This window comes from Triturus cristatus, chromosome 3_2 (genome assembly GCF_964204655.1).
Source record: "Triturus cristatus chromosome 3_2, aTriCri1.1, whole genome shotgun sequence".
In the NCBI taxonomy this organism is placed as follows: domain Eukaryota; kingdom Metazoa; phylum Chordata; class Amphibia; order Caudata; family Salamandridae; genus Triturus; species Triturus cristatus.
In genome coordinates, this window is record NC_140584.1 from 630,300,673 (window position 1) to 630,325,082 (window position 24,410).

At 46.8% G+C, this 24,410-nt stretch overlaps 1 pseudogene; it reads right to left on the bottom strand.

The window, feature by feature from the left end:
• Positions 1-20,680: 20,680 nt before the first annotated feature.
• LOC146857861 (28S ribosomal RNA) lies at positions 20,681-24,201 on the bottom strand (annotated as a pseudogene).
• Between the last annotated feature and the right edge of the window lie 209 nt (positions 24,202-24,410).

The window sequence follows — 24,410 nt, forward strand, 5'->3', positions numbered from 1 at the left end:
ACACCAAGTAGTTTTGTCGCTCCTGTGTCACCTGTCAAGCCAGTGGTAAGACAGGTGGTACAACAAAGGCCCCCCGGATACCACTACCTGTGGTGGTGGTTCCCTTTGAGAGGGTTGGGATTGACATAGTTGGTCCCATGGATCCTCAGACAGCATCTGGGCACAGATGTATACTGGTGGTGGTGGACCATGCCAGTAGGTACCCAGAAGCCATTCCCCTTAGGACCACTACAGCTCCTGTGGTGGCAAGGACCCTACTTTTCAAGAGGGGGTTTCCCTAAGGAGGTAGTATCAGACAGGGATACACACTTTACGTCTAGTTACTTAACAGCAATGTGGAAGGAGTGTGGAGTAAATTACAAATTTACCACCCCTTATCACCCACAATGCAATGGGTTAGTTGAAAGGTTCAACAAAACCCTAAAGGGCATGATTAAAGGTCTCCCAGAAAAGCTTAGGCGTAGATGGGACATACTTTTGCCCTGCCTTTTATTTGCCTACAGGGAAGTTCCACAGAAGGGGGTTGGTTACAGCCCATTTGAGCTTCTGTTTGGACATCCAGTTAGGGGTCCATTGTGTCTGGTGAAGGAGGGATGGGAGTTACCTCTCAAACTCCCTAAACAGGATATTGTGGACTATGTACTTCGTCTCTGCTCCAGGATGGCTGAGTACATGAAGAAGGCATCTAAAAACATTGAGGCTAGCCAGGAACTACAAAAGGCCTGGCATGACCAAAAGGCTGTGCTGACTGTTTACCAGCCAGGGCAGAAAGTATGGGTGTTGGAGCCTGTGGCCCCAGTAGCCCTCCAAGACAAGTGGAGTGTCCCCCATATAATACTTGAGCAGAAGGGAGAGGTTACATACCTGGTGGACCTAGGAACTCCAAGGAGCCCCCTTTTGGTGCTCCATGTTAACAGGCTCAAGCCATATGTTGAGAGGGCAGACATGGGCTTGCTCATGGCTACTGATGAGGGACGGGAGGAAGAGAGTGACCCACTCCCTGACCTGCTCTCTCAGAACCCTGATGATGGATCAGTAGATGGTGTAGCCTTGGCAGGCATCCTCACTGTCCAGCAACAAACTGACTGCAGAAATGTTCTCAGCCAGTTTAGACATATGTTCTCACTGACTCCAAGTCAGACTACCTTGTGCACTCATGAAGTGGACACTGGGGACATCCTGGGGACAGCCTGCCTGTTAAAAATAATATTTACAGGCAACCTGATCATGCCAGGGTCTGTGACAGTGCTGAAGTCCAGAAGATGTTGGAATTGGGAGTCATTAAACCCTCAGATAGCCCTTGGGCTAGTCCAGTGGTGTTAGTGCCCAAACCTCACACCAAAGATGGCAAGAGAGAGACGAGGTATAGTGTAGACTACAGGGGTCTCAATGCAGTCACTAGGACTGATGCCCATCCAATCCCAAGGGCAGATGAGCCTATAGATACTTTGGCCTCAGCCAAGTTTCTGAGCACATTTGACTTGACAGCTGTCTACTGGCAGATCAGACTAGCTGATTATGGAAAGCCAAAGACAGCATTTTATACCCCTAGTGGGCATTACCAATTTGTGATGATGCCCTTTGGTTTGAAGAATGCACCTGACACTTTCCAAAGGTTGGTGAATAAGTCTTTACAGGCCTGGAAGCCTATAGTGCAGCATATCTAGATGATATTGCTGTCTTTAGCTCCACCTGAGAGGATCACCTGGTCCACCTGAGGAATGTTTTGGTGGCCCTGCAAAAAGCAGGCCTAACTATCAAGGCCACACTAAGTGCCAGATAGGGCAGAGTCAGGTTGTGTACCTGGGCCACCTTGTGGGTGGAGGCCATAGTTCAACCTTTACAGATCAAAATCCAGACCATAATGGACTGGGTTGCTCCAACGACCCAGACTCAGGTCAGAGCTTTCTTGGGCCTGACTGGGTATTACAGAAGATTTGTAAAAGGTTATGGATCCATAGTGACCCCATTGAATGACCTTACTTCTAAGAAAATGCCCAAGAAAGTTCAGTGGACAGTCAGCTGTCAAAAGGCATTTGATCTAAAGCAGGCCATGTACACTGCTCCCATTCTGCAAAGTCCTAACTACTCCAAAGAATTCATTGTTCAAACAGATGCATCTGAGTTGGGGGTTGGGGCTTTGTTATCACAATTGAATGATGAAGGTCAGGATCAGCCAGTAGCTTTTATTAGCAGAAGGCTGACCCCCAGAGAGAAACGTTGGTCAGCCATTGAGAGGAGGCCTTTGCTGTGGTTTGGGCTCTGAAGAGGTTGAGGCCATACTTGTTTGGCACTCACTTCATTGTTCAGACAGACCATAAGCCCCTCTTCTGGCTAAAACAGATGAAGGGTGAAAATCTCAAACTTTTGAGGTGGTCCATTTCCCTACAGGGGATGGACTATACAGTGGAACATTGACCTGGGAGTAACCATGCCAATGCAGATGGACTCTCCAGATACTTCCACTTAGAACATGAAGACTCAACTGGTCAAGGTTAGTTTAATGTCCTTACGTTTGGGGGGGTTGTGTAGGATCTGCTTCTTATAGTTACCCCCACGTTTTGCTGATGTTTCACTGTTTTTCAACTTTAGTCTGGCTGGGGCCCTGCTAATCACAACCCCAGCCTAGATGCTTCCTCTCTAAATTGATTCCCAGTACTTTAGGTACACTACAGATTGGATTCTGGGGTACCCTTATAAGTCCCTAGTATATGGTATACTGTATACCCAGGGCATAGGTACCCAAAAGGCCTACCAGGGGCTGCAGCATGTATTATGCCACCCCTGGGAAGCCTTCCAAAATGACACCACAGGACTGCTACTGCAGCCAGGGTAAGGTGATGCATGCTCCTCTTACTGAGATATAGGTTCACTATATCTCTCCATATTACTGCACATATAAACCTATCAGTCACCCCTATGGCAGACCTTACTAATCCTGAAGGCAGGGTGCTGGGTTTTAAGTGAGAGGGTGCCCATGCATGAGCAGGGCCCCTCTGCAGCCTTCGGAACCTTTATTCCGGGGTTGTCAGTGATGCAGCCAAACCATATACTCTTAAGTGCATTATAACCAAACGGTAAATGCTAACTTTGGGATGGGTGCACGGAAACATGTTGTGCTTGGTGTCAAACACCTTGGAATCATACCCCCACACCAGCAACTGTTGTGGGAGTATGATCCCACCCTTCTAGAGGGAGAGACATGACAGCACCCGTATACCCGGTACCAGCTAACAGAGCCCTGGCATCACAAAATTATTGCTGCTAGCCACAGACACAAGTCTGCCCTCCTGCTGCTGGATGAAACTCCAGCAGGGGAGGCCTGGACAATAGGTTTCCTGTCACAGGGAGGTGTCACCACCTCCAAGACAGGCTTTAGTGTATTGGGGCTGGGTGGGTGCACTCCAAGAGTGCTTTGAAGTTCAGCACAGGGGGCACATTTGGTGTCCCTGTGCATAGTCCAGTTCAAACCTGTTGCAGGGGCTACAAGCCCCTGCTCTGGCGTGAAACTGGACAAAGGAAATGGGTGTAGCCACCCCTCTTTCCTGACCCTCCCATAGGTGGGTCCCCAGAGTATGTCCAACCCCTTCCTTGGGTATAAGAAAGGAACCCCTGGCTACAGGACTTTAGGTTACACCTGGACGAAACTCTGATACTGAATCCTGGAACTTCGACAATCTACATTGAACTAAATGACTGAAGAATCTCCCTTGGAGTAAAGAAGTTACTCCCCTGCAAGGCAGGCACCAAAGACACATCTGTCCGGTTTGCATCTCCGAAGCTCCCGCTGGACTCCGAAGAATTTTGCAACACAGGAGGTGGGTTTCCATGGTCTTAGAGGTTGATCAGCGCCCACAGCAAGTCTGAGGCCCGTATCCCTCGTGGCGACCGTGCAACCCGAACCCCTGGACTCCATGACCATTTGCAAGAAGCCTCAGCTTTCCAGCGACTCCTGCAGCTGAGCTTTGGGTTACTTGTAGCCCTGACCCTGAGCAGCATTTGCATCAAAGATTGCCTGCTTACACTCCACGAGTGTTCCGTGTGCTGGCCCTTTGTGTTTTCTCTCGAGGTCCCTTCGCGATCCCTAGTCCATCGACTGGTGGGTCTCTGTGAAGGCAACTTTACTTCTGATTGGGCTTACCTGGTTGCTCCAAACCTGCCCTGACTCTTCTTTGCTTGGGGAGTCCCCAGAACTTTGCTGGTCCGCACAGAAGCATCTTTTCTCTTCCTGCATGGGTTGCTGTTGCCAAGGCTTGTTGGGTCCAATCTGGGCACCGATACCGCAGCACTCGACATCCTTTTTGGGACAGCTCGAATCCAGCTCCTGGTTGTCCTCAACACCTCCTGGTCCTCATGGCTGCAGAGATAAGCTTCACCTCTTCGTACCTGAAACACTCGACATCGGTGGGCATTCATCTATTGTGCCCCTGGTCACTGGCAAGTGACCCAGACTCTGTCCCCTCTGCTTTCAGGTTCTTCTGATCTTCGATCCAGGCTTGGATCACACCGGACACTTCTCTCCTTCCGGGCAGCAGCACTTAGCAGCAGGTCGCCATTGAAAACGACGACGCGACCTGACACCATTTGACACCTATGCACCCGGCTTCCCTGGGAGAGGTAACTCGAGTACTCCGGTGCTCCCATGGGTGTTTGCCCTAGAACCCACTAAGTCTAAAGGGGTTTGCTCAAAGTCCTCTCCTAAGTGTCCTTAACCTTTAAAATTCCAACCGCGACTTTCCCCATAGAAGCTAACGGAGCTCGCGGCTGTGTTCTCACACTGCATGCGTCCCCCGTGGGTCCCCTGTGTCACTACCTTGGGTGGTTCCTTGGGGTACCAGCGATTCTACAGGCTCTAGGCCTTCTGTCTAGTCAAGTCGTGGTTCTTATACCACTTTCTTAATATATGGTTTGGTCCACCCCTAAGGCCCATTGTATATTATGCTATTTACTGTCGTTATAGAACTGTATTATTGTGTGCCTTGCTCTCTAACTTCATAAAGAGGTTAGTAGAGAGTGTGTAGAAATAAATACATATATTTTATAAATATATACCTTGTGTGGTTCTCCTTTAATTTAGTAATTCAAGAGGTTATAATCTGGTAAACCAAGCTGCTTTACACTCCTTCAAGACTTATCCTGAAGTCTGCTCTCCATAGCTACCACTAGGATAGCTTTCAATAAAGGTTGTCTTTAAACCTATCATCAATAAGGGCTGTTTGGACTGGTGCAAGGTGCCCACTATAACTAGTGGACAGCATATGCCAGGCCAACTTCTCACAGGATTCCATGAGGACTTTCCACCAGTGGCCTCCTTCTACTCTTCCTCAATTTGCTCAACACTGGATTACACCTTTGTTAGCCTCTTGCTGTTCCATTGCATCTCTGCATTATAATAATAATAATAATAATAATACAGAGTTTTATAGAGCGCGAACAGCTACCTCACACGGAGGTGTCCCGGCGCTAGACACAGGCAGAGAGCCAAATATCGAAATTAGCGGACAAGGGAGACAGCGACCACTGACCGCAAGAAATACTCCTTTTAGCAACCGTACCCCCACTCAACTGACCAATGGTGGTCCATGACTCCATTTACATGATTAACTTCAAGAGAATTAAATCTGTGGAAGCAACAATAGAGACCCTGTCATCATCAGCAATGGGCTTACCACACGCTCAAACTGGAGCATCAAACAGTCTCACAGACACATGGGAATGTTTCACTGTTAAACTAGCAGACCTAAAGGCCACATCACCAAAAATGAACCCCCACCAGGGACCTAGCAAGGAAAGAAGGATCTAGAATGCCAAAACGGAACAATTAAAGCAAACCAAAAGAGTCATATATAGCACTCTAAGATCCCCGCGACACAATCCGGGGGAATCAACCCTCCATATACCACTCCAACAACAAAGAACCTCAGTCAAAAACCTGAAATGGGAAATCAACAGAGTGCGGTAGGATGAGGCTTGGGCAAAGCTACTACATGACAGTGTACGCTTCTGGGGGACTGTCAACAATATAATGTGCCTGCACCACAGGGGAATTGCATCTCACATTTCAGAGGACACCTGGGTAAACTTTCTAAGGGACCACTTCAACCACCAAACCCCGCAAATTGCGATAAGCCAGGCAGTCAGGGAAATGCCAGAGTAGTCCACCACAGGCGACTCACTAAATGGGGACAATGTCATACCCTCGCCGGATTTAGCTGACGCACATGAGCCCGAATCAAGGGCTTAAAGCATACAATTGATAAGGCAACAAATTGCTAAATTGAAGGAAAGAAGGGGCCCGGGCGCTAATGGCATTCCTCCAGCACTCTTCAAACAAAGGCTGTAAGTCTGGGCAGGAATCTTGGACCCTGTTTTTCTTGAAGCCAGATCCCTTGGTATAATCCCAGCTTCATGGAAAGGCTCAACAATCTCCCTAATCCATAAAAATGGAGACACATCGCTACCAAAAAACCTACCGCTTGGTTGCCTTGAGCGATAATGAGGCAAAATATTTTGCAGGTACTGTGCTAGCGGACCTCACATCTTGAGAAGTGGAGAACTCAATAATTCTACTCAACCAGACAGGTTTCTGTGAAACTTCAGGTACGACAACAAACATATTGGACATTTCACTACTCATACAAACAGCAAAGGCCTCCATTCTGCCATTACACCTCTGCTTAATTGACTTTAGTGCAGTCTTCAACCATGTAGACAGGGCAAGGCTGTGGGGGAAGCTAGCATGCTGGAATATGCCCCACGCTCTTCTAAAAATGCTGATACTTCTCCGTACAGACGCATGGGTGCAGGCGAAACTAGGTACACACCATTCCAGACAAGTTCCAACAACCAAAGGCCTGAAGCAAGGGTGTGTGCTCGCTTCCACCCTATTCAACCTTTGTCTGGCCGACTTGATGCAAGATATCAACACCAGCAATTTCCATGCCCCTAGGCTGGGAAGAAAGATCTTAACCAGCTTCCTGTACTCAGACGATGTAGTCGTGGTCAGCCACACCCAGGTGGGCCTGCAACATCTCCTTAACACAATGCAGGATTATGCCACGGAGAATAGTCTGAAGGTCAACAATGAAAAAACACAAACAATGTTTATCAACAACAAAAGAAAAAGGCAACAGACTTGGCACCAGGGCAACACACAAATACAGGTGACAGATGATTATGAGTACCTAGGCATTATTATTGATATAAGGTCTTTTTGCCTGCCAGAAAGAAGTAATCAAAAAGAAAGTCACTAGCAGTAATATAAAAAAACCTCCAATGAAAACTAATGGGGCCCACACTGAGCCCCCTCCCCCAAATCGCACAAGCCAAAATTCTTCCAAAAATCACCTATGGCAGTGAACCAATGCGAGGCAGAGATGCCAAGATATGGGACAGCACCTTAGTCAAGGCATACAGAATTATGTTCAGCCTCCAAACTACACCTCACTACGTCAGATTCGGCTGGAGTTCGGCCTACTAAAACAGTCCTTGGCCAGGTATGGAGCTTACATAATCTGCTGGAATGAGATAAGGAGAGCTCCTATAAAAACCTTAAACCATATATGATGTCAAGAACTGCTACATAGAGACACGTCACCAGCAAGAAGCTACCTCCAGGAGTACCTGGCAACAACTAGGCTGTCCCATCTCTGGGATGCACATATTTATCACACAGCCTTCAAAAACCGGTATGGAAGCAATAAAACAGCTTTCACTTGCAGATGATAAGGCTGCCTTCTTAGCTAGAGCCCATGCCTGGATGACCTTAAACAGCTACAGAACTCTCGCCCCCCAAAAATATTTCAACAATGGCTACCCCAGAACTATTAAATCAAAATTCCTGGGGCATCACCTGGGTATACTCCTGTGTGGCTCATATCTTCCACCTTTGCTGTGGTACCCGAATCCAACCTCCTGCCGCTTATGCGGCAATAAAGCAGAAGACCTCTTGCACCTACTATGCATCTGCAAAGAGTTGCTGGGGGAAAGGAGGCAGGTGCTCAAGGTTCCTTTCAACCAAAGGGGGATCCGCATGCAGAGGCAAGCAGTGCTGGCCTGCTTTAGGGCTGGGGACCCACAATTACTGTAGGCTGGGAAAGTTTCTCACACTAATGAAAAAGAAAATGTCACCGGCCACCCAGCAGAATAGGTGTATGAACGCACCGAGCCCTGCAGAATCTGAAGCACACAGCATACTGACACACTGCACGCTGACCCCACACTTGGAATGATAACACCAGGAACAGACTGAACACTGACAGCATTGCATTACCTATCAAACCACCAGCCCAAAAGCACTGCTGATTTCTTAAACTGTGATGCACGGCACTTTGCACATAGATAAAAAGTTTTAATGATAAACTGCCCAATATTTTATATACATAATTATATTTATGTATGTTTATGGTTTTGATGTTGCTCGCTTACAATGCACAGGTTTTTATTAACTATGAAATTAAACTTATACAGTAGCGAAAGCATGCTTTTTCTATTGAACCCCAGATACTTTTAGATGCCAATACATGTTTTCTCTAGCAAACCTCACATGTCTTCTCAGATGAGCATTCATGCTTTCTCCAGTGACCATGGCATGCTCTCTTTGAGACCCCCACATGCTTTCCCAAAAGCACATGCATGCTTTCTCCAGCAAGCCCTAAATGCTTTTTCATATGTTGCTGCCTGCCTTTGCTACAGGCTCATTCTTGCCTTTGCCAGAGACACCAATCAAAATATTCCAAATATTCTAAATATCACGTCTACCCCAGAGAAATTGTCTATTTGCAACCTAGCTATCTCTATTGGAGGCACTTACTTGGTAATTCCATAGGCACCTAGCTGCCAATTTGAGGAGAATTTGTTTCTCAATACACCAAATGACTTTCTGCTTCCAAGTGGCATACCTGAATGCTTTCAAGGTGCCTACGTGTATGCCCCAAAGGTCCCCTACCTGTCTCCGTCAGACAGACCTGCTCCTTCAGACATACACCTGCCTACCTCCCTGAGGAGAATGTGTTTGTCTTCTGTGGGCAGCCATTTTTAGCTCACCAACAAGCTCTGGATTATGAGAATGTGAGTTGGTAGAGAGATTATAACAGGGGTCTCCAACCTTTTCTGCAATAAGAGCTACATATGTTCAATATAAACCATCGGAACCTGCTAATATTACTGTCTTTAATAGCGACCACAGCAGAAAATATTACATTAGTGGCTACAATATGCATTATTACTAGCAGTGTTCACCTTGGTGCATGGTTGCCAGCAGTAATGTAAAAAAAGACTTTGTCAAATTGGAATGCCTCTATATGGGGGAATACATAGCTTCAAACCCCCTGGCACCAATGTAATAATACTGGTAATACGTCTCCCAGCCATTGTCTGATTTATTATTCAAATTAGCTTTAAATACTTTGGGAATCCAACCATGTTTCTCCAAACATCAGCACACGAGTTATGAAAATACACACATTTCTGTCTCATATAGAGGCTTTCCAATTTTTGTATAAATATATTAATTCAACCAATCAAAAGCTTCTCATTTAGTGGACCAGACTGCACAGAGGAGAACTTCTGAAAAGTAACTGAAGAGAACTAGCAGTAGCTTACAAGCTGCTCGTTGGAGAAGCCTGGGGTATAAAATCTTACTGTTTGGCACAGTGCCATTTTTAACCCAGTATACCCATTTACCATCGTTTTCTAAAAAGAGTATCCCCCGGAGTTCTGTGTAAACTCTGAAGATGACAGCAAGTCAGAAGAGCCATAAATGTTGCACAGTTAGTACACTGAATGTGCTAGCTATGGAAGGCATGCTGAATCAGGAATCCCATATGCAAATGTCTTAATCCGAGCAGCCTATGGGCGCACTACCTGCAAACACTAAATCAGCACAGGAAGAATTAGCAGTCGCGCGGCAGGGAAGTGGATCGGCACGAGCCGCATAAATCACACAGCTCAAATGCACTACACAAGCGAGAGGGCAAACTCTTTCTCTTTGAGAAAGTTAATTGATTTTTAAACTGAAACTAAATCAAATGATTTCTTTGTCACTGGGTCAGGTGAGGAATGATGGGCTGCATTATTTTAAAATGAACTGCTTCCCCTTGAAGCTCTGTGCTCAGAGTAGAGAAGCTTTCAGGGCTTTTTATCTGTAGAACTTCAATGGAATTATGCACCGTGAAGAAAGAGGAAAGGGTTAAACACCTGGGAAGGTATGTTTCCAGTCTTCAGCCAAAAGGGGAAACAATATTGAGGAATGGAGAATAACACTGCAATAGGAATGCCTGACCGGAAGGAGGAGGGTTGTGCCCCCATGATCGCGTTGATGGGGCAAGTACGTCACAGTGAACTAGAGTAAGTGAGAAAGAGAGAGAGGCAAGTTAAGAAGACTATGGAAATCACTTGGCATGGAGCGGTAAGATGTATAAAACAAACGTTTTTTTTTTCAATACTCAGCCCCATTTTCTTTCCGAAAAATGGGCTAAATTAAAATATAGTTGATTCCAATACAATCAAAGACTTGGTCTGCTGACCCCAGCAGGCCACAATCAATGTGAGGACGTCCAATCAGAGTAAACTGCAGTTTGTAACCACCTCATTAATATTTATGAGGTAGATCAGAGTGGCATCTTTTACGAATGTGGATTTTGCGAACCAACCTGACAGGATGCTGGCCGTTATGCAAAATCTTATTGGATTTACAAACAGTTTGTGCAAAACTTAGTGAAAGCATGTAGTGGCCAATGGATAAAGCATGCAGGACATCTGAGAAAGCATGTGGTGTTATGTGTGGAGACTCTGCAGTCGCAAAGATACTAACTGTGAAATACCTTTGTGAATAGCAAACAATCATAAACATACTTAAAAGTGTAAGTTAACCTTTGTGAATCAGGCCCTCGTTGTTGGTACATATGGCAGAATGTGCGGAAGAAGTAGTGTTGCACAAACTACAAAGTAACCATGTGATATAAGTAGTTCTGTAGTGAAAAACTTCAAATGTTGGGTGGCCATGGAGCCATGTACAGCAGGTGGCTAGCGGTCAGAAATCTTTGTCCACCTTTGCAAATTGCTGTTTCCTGTCTAGGACCATCTTTGTAAGAGAAAGTTTTAGTTCACCCATTCATAGCAGAGGTGTTGAGTTAAAAAAATATTCAAACAAGAAATATAAGCATCACATTTTCACTGTGGTGAGAATTACTAATTATTTTATAACACTTTATTTAATCACACAATTACTCAAAGTACTTAATACTGAACAGTTATGCATGCACATCTTATTATGTCTGAGTGAGAGACCTTGCTGATATCTAAACCACTGAACTGAAAGTCAATAACATTTCTCATTAGAGACAAGGTTATGGAAGGACTCCTAATTTTCTATTCCTACATCCCTTCCCTCAACGGGACATTCTAAAAGGGAGCGTTGAGCTGCATTTTCTTAAGTGTCCACCGGTGGCAGTGTAGTGTAATGCTTGCATGTACAAAGTGAATGTTAACCTCTTCCATGCTCATGACGGCTCCCGGCCGTCATGAGTCACGGTGGGCGTGTGCGCACGACGGCCGGGAGCCGTCATGACCACGCCCGCGATTGGAATGTTCAGCACGCTGCGGCGGAATTTGCGCCGCAGCGAAGAGGTTAACTCTTGAGCAATTGTTATTATTTTCCTATCAGGGTGTGTTTTAGCTTAAACGGGCAAAGAGAAAGTTATGTCTCTTCTGCAACTCTTATTGTTTACCTATCAGGGTATGTGGGTTAAATGGCTATTGCATATAACTGGTAATGTTATTTTGTAAGTTCTGAAGGAAAATGGGCATAGTTTTGTCTGCATGATTATGGGTGTTCCATGCCATTGAATCTATTTAGTAATGTATTAGTATTGTTCCTAGTAGGAAATGGAGATAGGGAATTTCTGCATTAGATATGATGGGCATTAAATGTATATAACAAATACCTGGTACTGTTTTTGAGTAAATGTTGAAGGAAAATGGGAGTATCTGTGTTTTGCCTGGAGGATTACGGGGGCTTTGGTTATATTTGGGACAATATTAGGATCGATCCAGGTAGGAAATTGTAATGACGTTTTCTACATTGAGGATGATGGGTTTACATATACCTGCCACTGTATTTCCCTGATTAATGTAAGGAAATGGTAAGAGCAATAATGATTTGTACATGGGGATGATCTGTGTTAAATGTCTGTAACGTGTAACTGTCACTGTAGTGTGGTGACGTGGATTATGGAAATAGGCATACATATTTTTTAAATGGGGATGATGGGTGTTTAATGGCTGGAACATATACCTGGTATTGTTATTTAGTAAATGTTGAAGGAGGTAATATGGCCTAGCTGTGTTCTGCATGGGGGATATGGACATTTCATGGCCATTGAATATATTTGGAAATGCATTAGGATTGTTCAAGGTATGAAATAGGGATAGCGATTTTCTACATTGGGGATGATGGGTGTTAAATGGTTTTGACAGATATCTAGCACTGTATTTTCATGATTGCTGTAAGGAAATGGAAATAGCTCCTTTACTCAAAGGGTATTATGGTCTTTAAACTGCTATTGAACACATATTTCTCTATATTGTAAGAGTCTTGTTAGGAAAATGGAAATAGATAATGTTTAAATGGGATATTACGGGGAATAAATGGCTGCTACGTACCTTGGGCATGGTATTTTACGTAGCCCTCTTGGGATAATGGCATAATGATTTCTACATGGGGGATTATGGGTGTTAAATGACCATTACATACACCTACCACTGAAGTGTAGTGATATGTGTTGAATAAATGGCCATAAATATTTTTTTAATTAGGGCTTAAATGGCTGATACATATATCTGGTACTGTTATTCAGTTAATCTTCATTATTAAGTGTTGAAGGTAAGTGGGCATAGTTGTGTTCTGCATGGGGAATTATTGGTGTTACATGGCCATGGAATATATTTGGAAATGTATTGGACTTGTTCAAGGAATGGAATAGGGATAGGGATTTTTTACATCAGGATGATGGGCGTTAAATGGCTTCGACACAGTGCTTAATTTGTCAAATATTAAGTGCAGGTGCTCACATTTCTTTAGGAGGCCACACCCACTTCTCCGGCCCCACCCATTTTCTTTATTGGCTCCAGCCACATCCACAAGTCTCATCAAATCAAAGCCATCTCCTAATTTCCAGAGTTTAAGCACTACAGGGATGAAGTGAGGAAATACAAAGCAAGACAGAAAGGTAAGATCAGGATAGAGTGTGAGTGGTAACAGCATTGAGAAATGCAAGTACATACTTTTGTGCATACAGCAGATATCCTTGATCTCAATGCAATCCCTTAATGGAGTAATAAAGCAACAAATATCCTTCAACCACATATCTTTATTAGTGGCATGGAACATAGCCATCTATTACCAGTTTTATTGAAACACAATGCTGAGCAAACCTCAAATCCATCTAACCTGAGGTCCAGGGAACCCTGAGAGTGCTGAAAGCCTTTTTTTGAGTCTACGAGTCAGCTTAGAAAAACGTATTAATATTTACAAATTAGTAAAGAAAATATAAATAAAGAAGCAAAAAGTAAAATTAAAATGTTTAAAACGTTCTGTAAAATTTAAGGAATTTAAAATTGAAGGGTTAAAATTAGGTTGGTTTCCTCATATTCATTCACGGGAGCACTCTGTACAAGTACATCAAACAACATGTAATATGGATGAAGGGTGGCTTCCGTTGAATTTGGAAAGCTCCAACATTCCCATTAAAATTATATTCAAATATTTGTTTGTGAATTAAATAAAATATGTAATCTTGTGTACTTGTTTGATGAATGTTCGTGTCTGTTTTTTGTATTGTTTTGTGGTTCATAATTGAAATTGCTCATGACGGGGTCCCTGGTTTCCAGTAATGACTCATTGGGGTGCCTGGATTCCAATCATGATTCACTGACAGTCCCTAGATTCTGATTAAGTGGGAATCCACAGGGTTCAACTGCTCTAGTCTCTGAGCAACATACAAGCAAATTGCAGATTGTGAGAAAACCGGGGACAAGACATATGACTTCTGGTTCATTTAATTCTGTACCCATAAATGAAAATTGCACTATTTCTTTTGTTAGGGATTCTTTTAGTATAGGTACCCAGCTGCTTTCTTCCCAACCGTGAAATGGCACAATTGAGCAATTGGTTCAGATTGGCTAAATTACACAATCAGAGACTGCAAACCATAGCAGCTCAATTTTCATTCACTTCCATTTCATTCAGTGTGGTTTATGTTTACTCTTAAGACTAACTAGTTTAAAAACTTGGCTTGAACATTATACCTCACACAGGTGAATGTAAGACAGTGACCTTAGATGAGACAGGTGCAGGCAATTGATTGGTTTATCTTACTGGGTAATGGCTCCTGGTGTATCCAAAATGTAACTCTTTAAATTGAAAAAAGGGCCTGTCATCAGCAATTTGGCACAATTCTGAAATTATATTAAAACGTCCACTGCATAACCATTAACCCTCTGTTTATAGCAGCTTGCATTCTCACTTACATTTAGATCATTTGGTTTCAAGAGAAACATGGTTTAACTTCTTCCCAACTCTCATTTAAAGACTAAGGGTTTGTCTAGAGCTTGGCGAGTGGCCGCCTAGTCTATGGAGGAAGGTCCTTTGCTTCCCTTGAGGATGTCCACCCACCATATTTATAGATTTCTCTGTCAGGCAGTAAGGGATCTCTCTGGAGCTATCACTGTGGTGTCTGTACAGAAAGCACTAGTGCTTTAGTAAGCAGGCCTCAGGCTGAATGCACCAGCTCAAAGTTTGGTTTTTCAAAAACAAACTGAAAAAACTCGTTAGTTAATGAAAAAAGGGAAAAAATGGCCCTGGCATACATAAAGAGTTTTACCAGTGTAAGAGGGTTATTTATTTGGTTTTCTGTTCGGAATGGGCAGCCTTGCGCTGGTTGTCTAGAACAGGAAAAATCTACAGCAGGACCTCTGTCTTAAATAGGACGGACAGTTTAACATAGATTGAGTGATGGGCCAATGGCAGATGGGCTACCCATCAAAGAGTTCTTACGTCCAAGCTAGCACAGGCTGTGCCATTAGAAACATGGTGCTCCTCCAGGCTCTAAATAGAACAGGGAAAGTGAGAGCTTAGTGGACAAGACATCAAAACTCTAAATGAGCCCCTTCTCAAGAATCCCTCGCCTGACCCGATGGACCTAAAAAACTAACGGCCCATCTCTCTCCTTCCCTTCGAAGCCAAAGTCACCTAGTAATTCGTCAATGCCCAGCTGACCACCTTCATCAAAGAGAACACCAAACTTGACTCCTCCCAGTCCGGATTCGGTAGCAACCACAGCGCCGAGTCCGCCCTCCTCGCCGTCACGGACGACATTAGCGTGCTACATGACCAGGGTCACAACAAGGCCCTCATCCTGCTAGACCTCTCCACAGCCTTCGACACCATCTCCCACTGAATTCTTGCAGCCAGACTCCATGACGGTGGCATACAGGGAACCGCCCTCGACTGGATCTGCTCTTTTCTCGCCAGAAGAACCCAAAGAATCAGACTCCCACCCTTCCTCTCCAAACCCACAGAGATCAACTGCAGAGTACCCCAAGGATCATCGCTCAGCCCCACGCTCTTCAACATCTACATAGCCCCCCTCGCTGACATCGTCAGACAGCATGGGCTCAGCATAGTATCCTACACCGACGACACCTAGCTCATCCTCTCCCTCACGAAAAACCCCGAAGACACCAGACTCAGCTTCCAGGAAGGGATGAAGAACGTTGCAGCCAGGATGAGCAACAGCTGCCTAAAGCTCAGCTCGGAGAAGACAGAGATCCTCGTCCTTAGACCCTTCCCCACCGCTTGGGACAACTGGTGGCACTCCGCCCACGGAAACCCACACAGCCCGATGGACCACATTCGGAGACTCCTACTTCACCATGACTCGCCAGATAAATGCTTTTCAACTCCATCCGCATCCTCTGCAAGACCTTCAAGTGGAAAAGCCTTCTTCTATGTCGCAGCCAAAGCCTGCAACGAGCTCCCAGTCAACATCAAACGTTCCCCTACCCTGCACACCTTCAGGAAGAGCCTCAAGACCTGGCTTTTCGGCTGATCCAGAGCCCCCCCCAGTACCTTGAGACCCTCACGGGTGAGTGGCACTCTTCATAAGCCCCCTGATTGATTGAAAGTTTTGTCCATTGAAGAGGGAAGATAGACTTGCTACAGATAAAGAAAAAATAATTCCAGCTACCTTGTTCTTTGGTGGCATCCCGTAGCTTTCCCTGACTTACACATCTCATCCTGGCAACCATTTTGCAGGAGACTATTCAGTTTGCTGAGCATTTGCATTTTATTCGCTGACCGATGGAGCACAATGAAACAAATAACTCTGCGATGGGTCAGTGACCCTCAACGTATGCGGCATGCAGTGTAAATTGGTCCACTAGAATTCTGCGTTTCTGCAGCTGTAACAATTTCCACATAACTATGGCTTTACTGCATCTGTCAGATGATCCACCATCTACTACATCATCTACATATCAACAAAAATGTCTTTGTAACTTTGACAACTCAAGTGTTACTTTAAAAATGTATCAAACATGAGGCCACATGGTGGCAGACCCTTGAACCATTTACAAAGGTGAACTGGTCAACCCTTCAGTTACCAACTGTTTCCAAGTATCAAACTGGTACACGAATATGGGTATTCCTGGCCTTTGAATATATTTGGGGCTGTATTAGGATTGGCCCAGGTAGGAAATAGGGATTGGGATTTTCTACATTGGGAATGATGGGAATTGTATGGCTTTTACATATAGCTGCAACAGTGTTTTGATGATTAATGTACGGAAATTGTAACGGCAATAATGATTTCTTCATGGGGATGGTGGGTGTTAACTGGCTGCAATATATACCTGACACTATAGTGTAGTGACATGTGTGAAGGAAATGAGCATATATATTTTTTACCTGAGGATAATGGTGGTTAAATGGCTTTTACATTTACCTGACAACAAGTGGTAGAATGCACACCTGATTTCAAGAGAGTCCAAAACTTTTCATAATGCTCAAAGGCCAAATGATGGTGTGCATCCCTGGAGCACGCTCTGTCCGTGCATGTAAAATACATGCCAAAAGTTGGAGCTTCAGCAGTTCCCCAAACCAGGATGAACAGCCTAAAGTAGAGTGTCAATGAATATGACCAAAGTCTCTATCCAACTTCAACAATTTTTCCTTTTAATCTATAATTTTGAAACTCCATTTGCATCAGCAAGTTCAACGAGATGCCAAATCAGACTTTTCACGCCAGCAACTGGCAATTTCCCATTTCCCCTGAAACAGCGTTGATTAAATAAACCCAATGCATTTCGGGCAAACTGCCCTTCCTCAGGGGTAACTGCGATTGAAGACATTGTATCAAAACCAGCTGTACCCAGTACGTGATACAACATGGCATTGTATCCATAATAGCTGCCACATGCATAACGTACCACTATAAACCATTTACAAAAGAAACCCTTAACCAAACGCATCTGAAAAATAACGTGCCTACTAATAAAGTGAAATAATAAAGTTTCAAAATAGCATCACTCAAAATGAAACGAACAATATTGTGCCAAACATGTGCAGAGGAAACAAAGTGCATTGAGTGAAAAAAAGCACCATGCTAAATACCAGAAATTACAAAAACAAAAACTTACTCAAAACATGCCTGCTCAGTGAACCTGTGATGTGAAAAAAACCAATTATGAAAATCCTACTTACTGAAATAAACTTTAAACGAAGAAGCCCCAAATTATCTATAGCGGTCGGTCAGACGGCGTGTTAAATGGCTGACACATACACCTGCCACTGTAGTGTAGTGATGTGTGTTGAGAAAATGGGCATAATTATTTTTTTAAATGGAGATGATGGGGTTTAAATGGCTGGTACATATACCTGGCAATGTTAATGCTCTTGGTACTCTGGTTGGGCCAATGGGGTGGGGTGGGGGCAAGCTGCCAGGGTGCTCGGCCTTTGCTCTGCTGGGTAGGGCTCTGCGAAAGGTGGGCCCTCAAATCGGATGGTCCCTGGTTGGGTCTTAGCTCTTTGCTTGAAGCGAGGCTGGCCAAGAAATGTATCCCTAAATGGACCAAGCGTTACCAATTGATCGCATTATAGTGTTGGCTGGATGCTTCTAGGCAGGTCGCCCTGCACCGGGATGCTGGCTTAACATCCATGTCTGCTCTCTGGGGGGCAGGCTCCGGTCCGGACTGGCCATAGCGGGCACCGGGCATTTCCCCGGTGGGCTGCCAGGGCGGGGGCTGTTTTTAGGCCCCTGGGGAGCCGTTTTTGTTACACGTCCGTTTTTGCAGCATAGCTGCAATCTCGGCCACTGTAACACAATCGGTTGAAACCGGCCCTGGCAAACAGCGCGGCCGCACCCCCAAACTCCCAAGGGGCAGGCAGGCTCAAAGGAAAGGCCCAACGACATGGCTGGCAGGCCGCCAAGGACCCATGTCCCTGGGGGCCCGGTCAGGCCGGCCTGGGATCTGGTGGCACCTGGTGGAGAATGACTGGAATGCAAGGTGGTACGGAATACCATGTCACTAATAACACAGAAGAAGGAATCCATGTGCACCGAGTGACAGAGGGGACCATCGGCACAAACGCACATGATCTCCAGGAGCCCTGGCTGGGCTAGAAGCAGCAAATGGGTACTCATTGGGACTTCCAGGGCAGCACGGCCATCTGGATGCAACATAGGAATGCACGGTGCAGAACCAGATGCATGAGGAGCTGAAGCGACCAGATAACTGGGCTAGAAGGACAGCTATCTAGTTGCAGTGTCCCTTAACGAAAAGGCTTCTCCTCTCCCTTGGAGGGGACAAGGACTCTGGGACTGGATTCTCGGAGCCCCAGCTAGTCCTCCTAGATGAGGGGGGCCTGATGGAGCTCAGACCCGGTGCCCACTGGCACCTTTACATGCCAGAGAAGCGGGGGATGCTCCCCTGCAGCCCGTGGGACTCCATCCTGGGTGCTTTGCCAGGTGGTGAGCCAGACAATGGAACCCTGGGGGCTATTGACCCAGGGCTGGCATGGGGCTCTAACTCGGAGCCTTGTCTGAGCTTCTCCACCAAGGCCACAAGGGGAAGGCTCCCCGGGGCCACAGGACCCTGTCCTGAGCAATTTGCCGCATGGCGAGCCAAAAGACGACGATCAGGAAGGGGACTCCCAACTCTGGGCACACCATAGCCCTGGTCTGGGGCCTAGTCAGAGCACCTGAACCTGGCCAGAGCGCCTGAATCGAGCTGAGCATGGGGAAGCCTTCACAGGACCCCGCCCTGGGCCTCTTTGTGAAGCGCCAGGCTGCGGGATGGAACCAAGGGCGAAGGGGTGCCCACACTAGGGCTCAGCCTTGGTGCGGGAACAGCAATGGAAGCCTCCCCGGCCTGCGGAACCCCATCCTCTGGGCTTTGTGGCTCGACGGACCGGGGTAGATAGTCTGTTGTGAGGCTTCCACCCATGCCCAGCTGGAGCTCTGATGCAGTGCCTTTCAGAGCTTCTCTTTCCCGTCTTGGGCACTGTGAGACACGAATGGCAAGAGAAGGAAGCCTAGGGCCCCAATGGGCTTGCAGGCCTGGGCCTGTTGGTTCAGTGTGCTTTCCAGCCCAGGCCTGCTGGTTCCCTGACCTTGCAGAACCTTGTCTTGTATGCTTTGTGACTCGGAAGCCCTGCTGGGTGGGCACGGTCAGGTGTTTCCTACAAAGAAACCTGTCGCCCTATAGGTCTGAGCATGCCCGATTGACCAGAGCCCCCGAACAGGCTGCCCTGTCTGAGACTGTAGAACTCTGACCTATGCCCTTTGCGGCAGAGAGAACCAGTGCATTGAGCCCAAGGGCAAGCACTGACCAAGGGCACAACCATGGCTTCCCTACCTGCCGTAGGAGTGGGACAGGGCTTCCATGCCTGCCTCTCCCCGTTTGCCAGGCCCTACACTTGTGGGGGTAGTGCGCAGCGGAGAATGGTAAGCCTTGTGCTGGGTCTGCCGATGATACCTCCTGGGTGGTGTGGGACATCAACAGTGGCAGCCTTCGAGACCGGGCCCAGACATCTTCTGAGGGCTTCTCAGAGCTCTCCTGGGCTTGTGTTCCAGCTCAGAGCCCTGGGGGAGGGGCAGGGCCTTCATGCAGGGCTGGTCTCTGCTGTAGGCCCAAAGCCAGTGGAGGAGCAAGTGTCCCCCTTGGTCTGCAGCCACACTGCCCTGGGTAGTGACTTCCATCACCATACCATGGGACGAGGGTGAGGCGATGGGTGGGTGGCTTCCACCATCCTGGAGCCCAGGCAGCCAAATAAGATGAACCCAGCCCACCCCACACCCCCTCCCCAAGAGCCTTCCCAGGAACCTGATTTTCCTCAACTATTACAGGACCTGGGGGAACAAAAGTAAGAGTTAGCCCGAGGTCGGCCTACCGACCATCTGGTTGGCCAGCCCTGCAACATGATATGCTGGGCTGACCCAGCAACCAGATGGCCCAGATCAGCACAGCGACCATATGCCAGGGCTGACCCAATGATCAGATGGCCTGGGCCAAACAGAGTGACCTAGACCTCAGGCTCACGGCAGCCTCCTTCCTCTCTATCCCTCCCTGGCAGCAGAGGGATCCCATGGGTGTGCGGGGGCCCACATGCCCAAGGACTGAGACAAAAGCTTGGCTCAGAGGGTGACTTTCAATAGATCGCAACGAGGTGCTGTGCTACTTACAAAACCATTACCCAGAATCAGGTTGTCTACTAATGATTTAACATTGGGTGCCCAACAAATATGCGATGCTCTAAGAGAGATGGAGGCGGCCCCCTTCTGTCCATGCTCCAGTCCCCAAGAAAGTGACCCTGCGCACAGGTCCAGAGGCCAGCTTTCCCAGGCCAGCCGAGACTTAGCTGAACTGTGGTATCAAAACGGTTTAGGGGGGATTCTGACTTTAGTCATAATCCCACAGATGGTAGATTTGCAATATTGGCTCCTGAGCCAAGCACATACACAAAATGCCTCAACCTGTGGTTCCTTTCATACTGAGCTGGATTACTATTACAACAACACATCTGAGGAGGAAAACTAACTTGCCTCACAATAGTCTAAACCCAGCTCATATCCCTTATTAGTGGGTGAACAATCCAATGCTTAGTCAATTCTGCCTCACAATGATAAGAGCTGACGTCGAACTATCAAAAAGAGACACCACTATGAAAACTTGGACTGCACGAGCCAGTTATCCCTGTGGTAACTTTTCTGACACCTCCTGCTTGAAACCCAAAAAGTCAGAAGGATCATGAGGCCCCACTTTCATGGTCTGCATTCAAACTGAAAATTGAGCTCAAGCAAGCTTTTGCCCTTCTGCTACGTAGGAGGTTTCTGTCCTTTCTGAGACCCTGGAGTGGGTCACTCCCGGTATGCTCTTGGCTCTTGGAGCCGGAAGCATGAGCTCCACTGAACTTGCCACCCCGCCTCACTGGGAAAGTGAACAAATGAAGAGTAGTGGTGTTTTGCCAGCGGACAGAGTGCCTCCCACTTATCCTACACCTCTCGTCACAGTGTCAGGCTAGAGTCAAGCTCAACAGGCACTTCTTCCCCTGCTGATTCTTGCAAATCCCATTAACTTTTCTGTGGTTTTGCTAGATAGTAGGTAGGGATAGTAGGAATCTCATTCATCCATTCATGGATGTCACTAAGGAGAGGACAACGCATTTGCCTACCTTAGGAGAGTCATAGTTAATCCTGCTGTTTAGCCACGCTTCATTGAATTTCTTCACTTTGATATTCTGAGCAGTAGGCAGGAATCACATTGCATCAACACCCGCCTTGGGCCTTCGGGATGCTTTGTTTTAATTAAGCAGTTGGATTCCCCTGGTCCACACCAGTTCTGAGTCAGCTGCAAGGTGGTGGCTGAGGCAGAACGCCTCCTACCATGTCCCAGGGAGAGGCGATTACTGCAACTGGGGCAATCTACAAGAAGGGCCCAACTCACGTCCAGATTAACTGCCACCCTGGAGAGCAATGTCTTGTCCAGTCGCAGCACATGCTCACCCCCACTTCACACCTCAGCCCGACCAACCCATCTCTTAGATACAATCCTTAACTCGAACGTACAGATCTGACTTGATGACTTCCCTTACCTACAATTGCTCCAACATTCCAAAGGCTGTTCACCTTGGAGATCTGCTACAGAAATGGGTACGGCCCGGTGAGAGACTTACATCTGCCCCGGATTTTCAAAGGCCAGGAAGAGGTCACTCGACACCTCCAGAACCACAACCCATTCCAAGGCAAGGGCCTCTCTTTCAGGATGAACACATTCCAGGACTCCCTGCCCTTCACAAAGAAAAGAGATCTCTCCACGGGGCTCCTGTCGGCTTCTCCGGGGATTGTTGCATTACCACACTGGACACCGCGAGGGTGCCCATCTCCACAACTTCGGGTTTGGGGATCTGAACCTGATTCCTATTTGATCGGCCAAGGACAACAGAGGCCATTGCCTGTCCCTTCCGAATGGCGCTTGTCCATCTCTCAGGACCGACTGACCCATAATTGACTGCTGTTCACATGGAACCTTTCTCCACTTTGGCCTTCAAAGTTCTCATTTGAACATTTGCTCCTGCCACCAAGATCTGCACCTGTGGTGTCTCCACCCAGGCCCACACCCTGGAATACCAAGAGCACGACAGCAGCCCTCCTACTTTGTTGGGGCATTGCCCCTGCAGCTCTCAGCACCTGCGACGGCTGGGTATGCGCCTGATGCTCCAGCACCATCCATCTTCACAGCCAGTTGATTCATCAGGTGAGTTTTTACACACACCTTACCAGATTCTGACTGCCATGGCCACCATCATACTGTCTATATCAAACAACATGTTTTCTGGGTTCCGATGACTGTCGGCATCAGGCTCCTTAACCCGGCATTTGGTTAATCCCGCAGTGCCAATTCTGCTTATCAGAATTGGCCCATTCTGCACTTGCATTTGATTCTTGACTTCACGCCAGCGCGCCACGTTTCTTACCTATTTAAAGTTTGAGAACAGATTCAATTGCTTTGGCTCCAAGTCCTCTCATCATTCGCTTTACCAGATAAAACTGGGATTTCTGAGAGCCAGCTATCCTGAGGGAAACTTCAGACTAGCTACTAGATGGTTCGATTAATCTTTCACCCATATATCCTGGTCGGATGACCGATTTCCGTGACAGGACCATTATGGGCCTTCACCAGAGTGTCCTCTGGCTTTGCCATGCCCAAGCATAGTTTACCATTTTCCAGGTCCTGTCGCACATGCTCATGCTCCACCTCCCGGATGAAGCTGTTGAGATGGGCCACTGGGGCTTGGTGGGATCCCACCTCAGCCGGCATGCACGGGCCCTCGCCTTCATTGAGTCACAGGGTTTCGCTCAGCCCTTTGACTCATGCATGTGTTAGACTCCTTGTTCTGTATTTCAAGATGGGTCAGGTGGGTAACCAACATTGCCGCAGACTCCTGGCACCAGGCATTGGCCTCCCCGCCCAGTGGCATGACTCTGAGCACAGCGCTCCCCAGTCAACAGTCATGTTGGGAGAAGGGGGCCCCATGCCCCTTCCCTGCTCTGGTGCACCCTGAGAGGAGCTGGGCCAGTTTCCAGGGGAGGGTTGGGGCATATGAATCTCCCACAGCCCTGCTGACACCGTGATGCAGCTGTCACAGGGGTTGTAACACTCTCTTCTTGAGCAGAGAGCTACCTTCCACCTGGAAGCTTTCCCAGATGACCTAGATCAAATCACAGCACACTGCCACGGAGGAAATGCGCCCTGTGGGGGCCAGGTGCATCCAGATGGTGGTCCTACAGAGGGGATCTGCCCTCCTGTGTTACTGACCATACTGCTGTGTTGAATCCTCCAGACGGACTGCACAGACCACACCCATTTACCTCTTGACAGTTTCATGCCCTATTAAACTCACTTTTAAAAATACTTTCCCTTACGGTACTTGTTGGCTATAGGTCTTGCACCCGTATTTTGCCTCAGATGGAGTTTACCACCCACTTTGGGCTGTCTTCCTAAGCAAACCAATACCGAGAAGACCCGATCCTGGTGCGCCACTACACTACAGTGGCAGGTGTATGTGGCAGCCATTTAACATCCATCATCCCCCATGCAGAAATCATTATGGCCATTACCATTTCCTTACAGAAATCAAGAAAATACAGTGTAGGGTATTTGTCAAAGCCATTTCACCCCATCATACCCTATGTGGAAAATCTGTATACCTATTTCCTATCTTGAACAATCCCAATACATTTCCAAATATATTCAATAGCCATGTAAAACCCATAATCCCCATGTAGAACAAAGCTATGCCCACTTACCTTCAACATTTACGAAATATTAATATTGGATATATGCACTAGCCA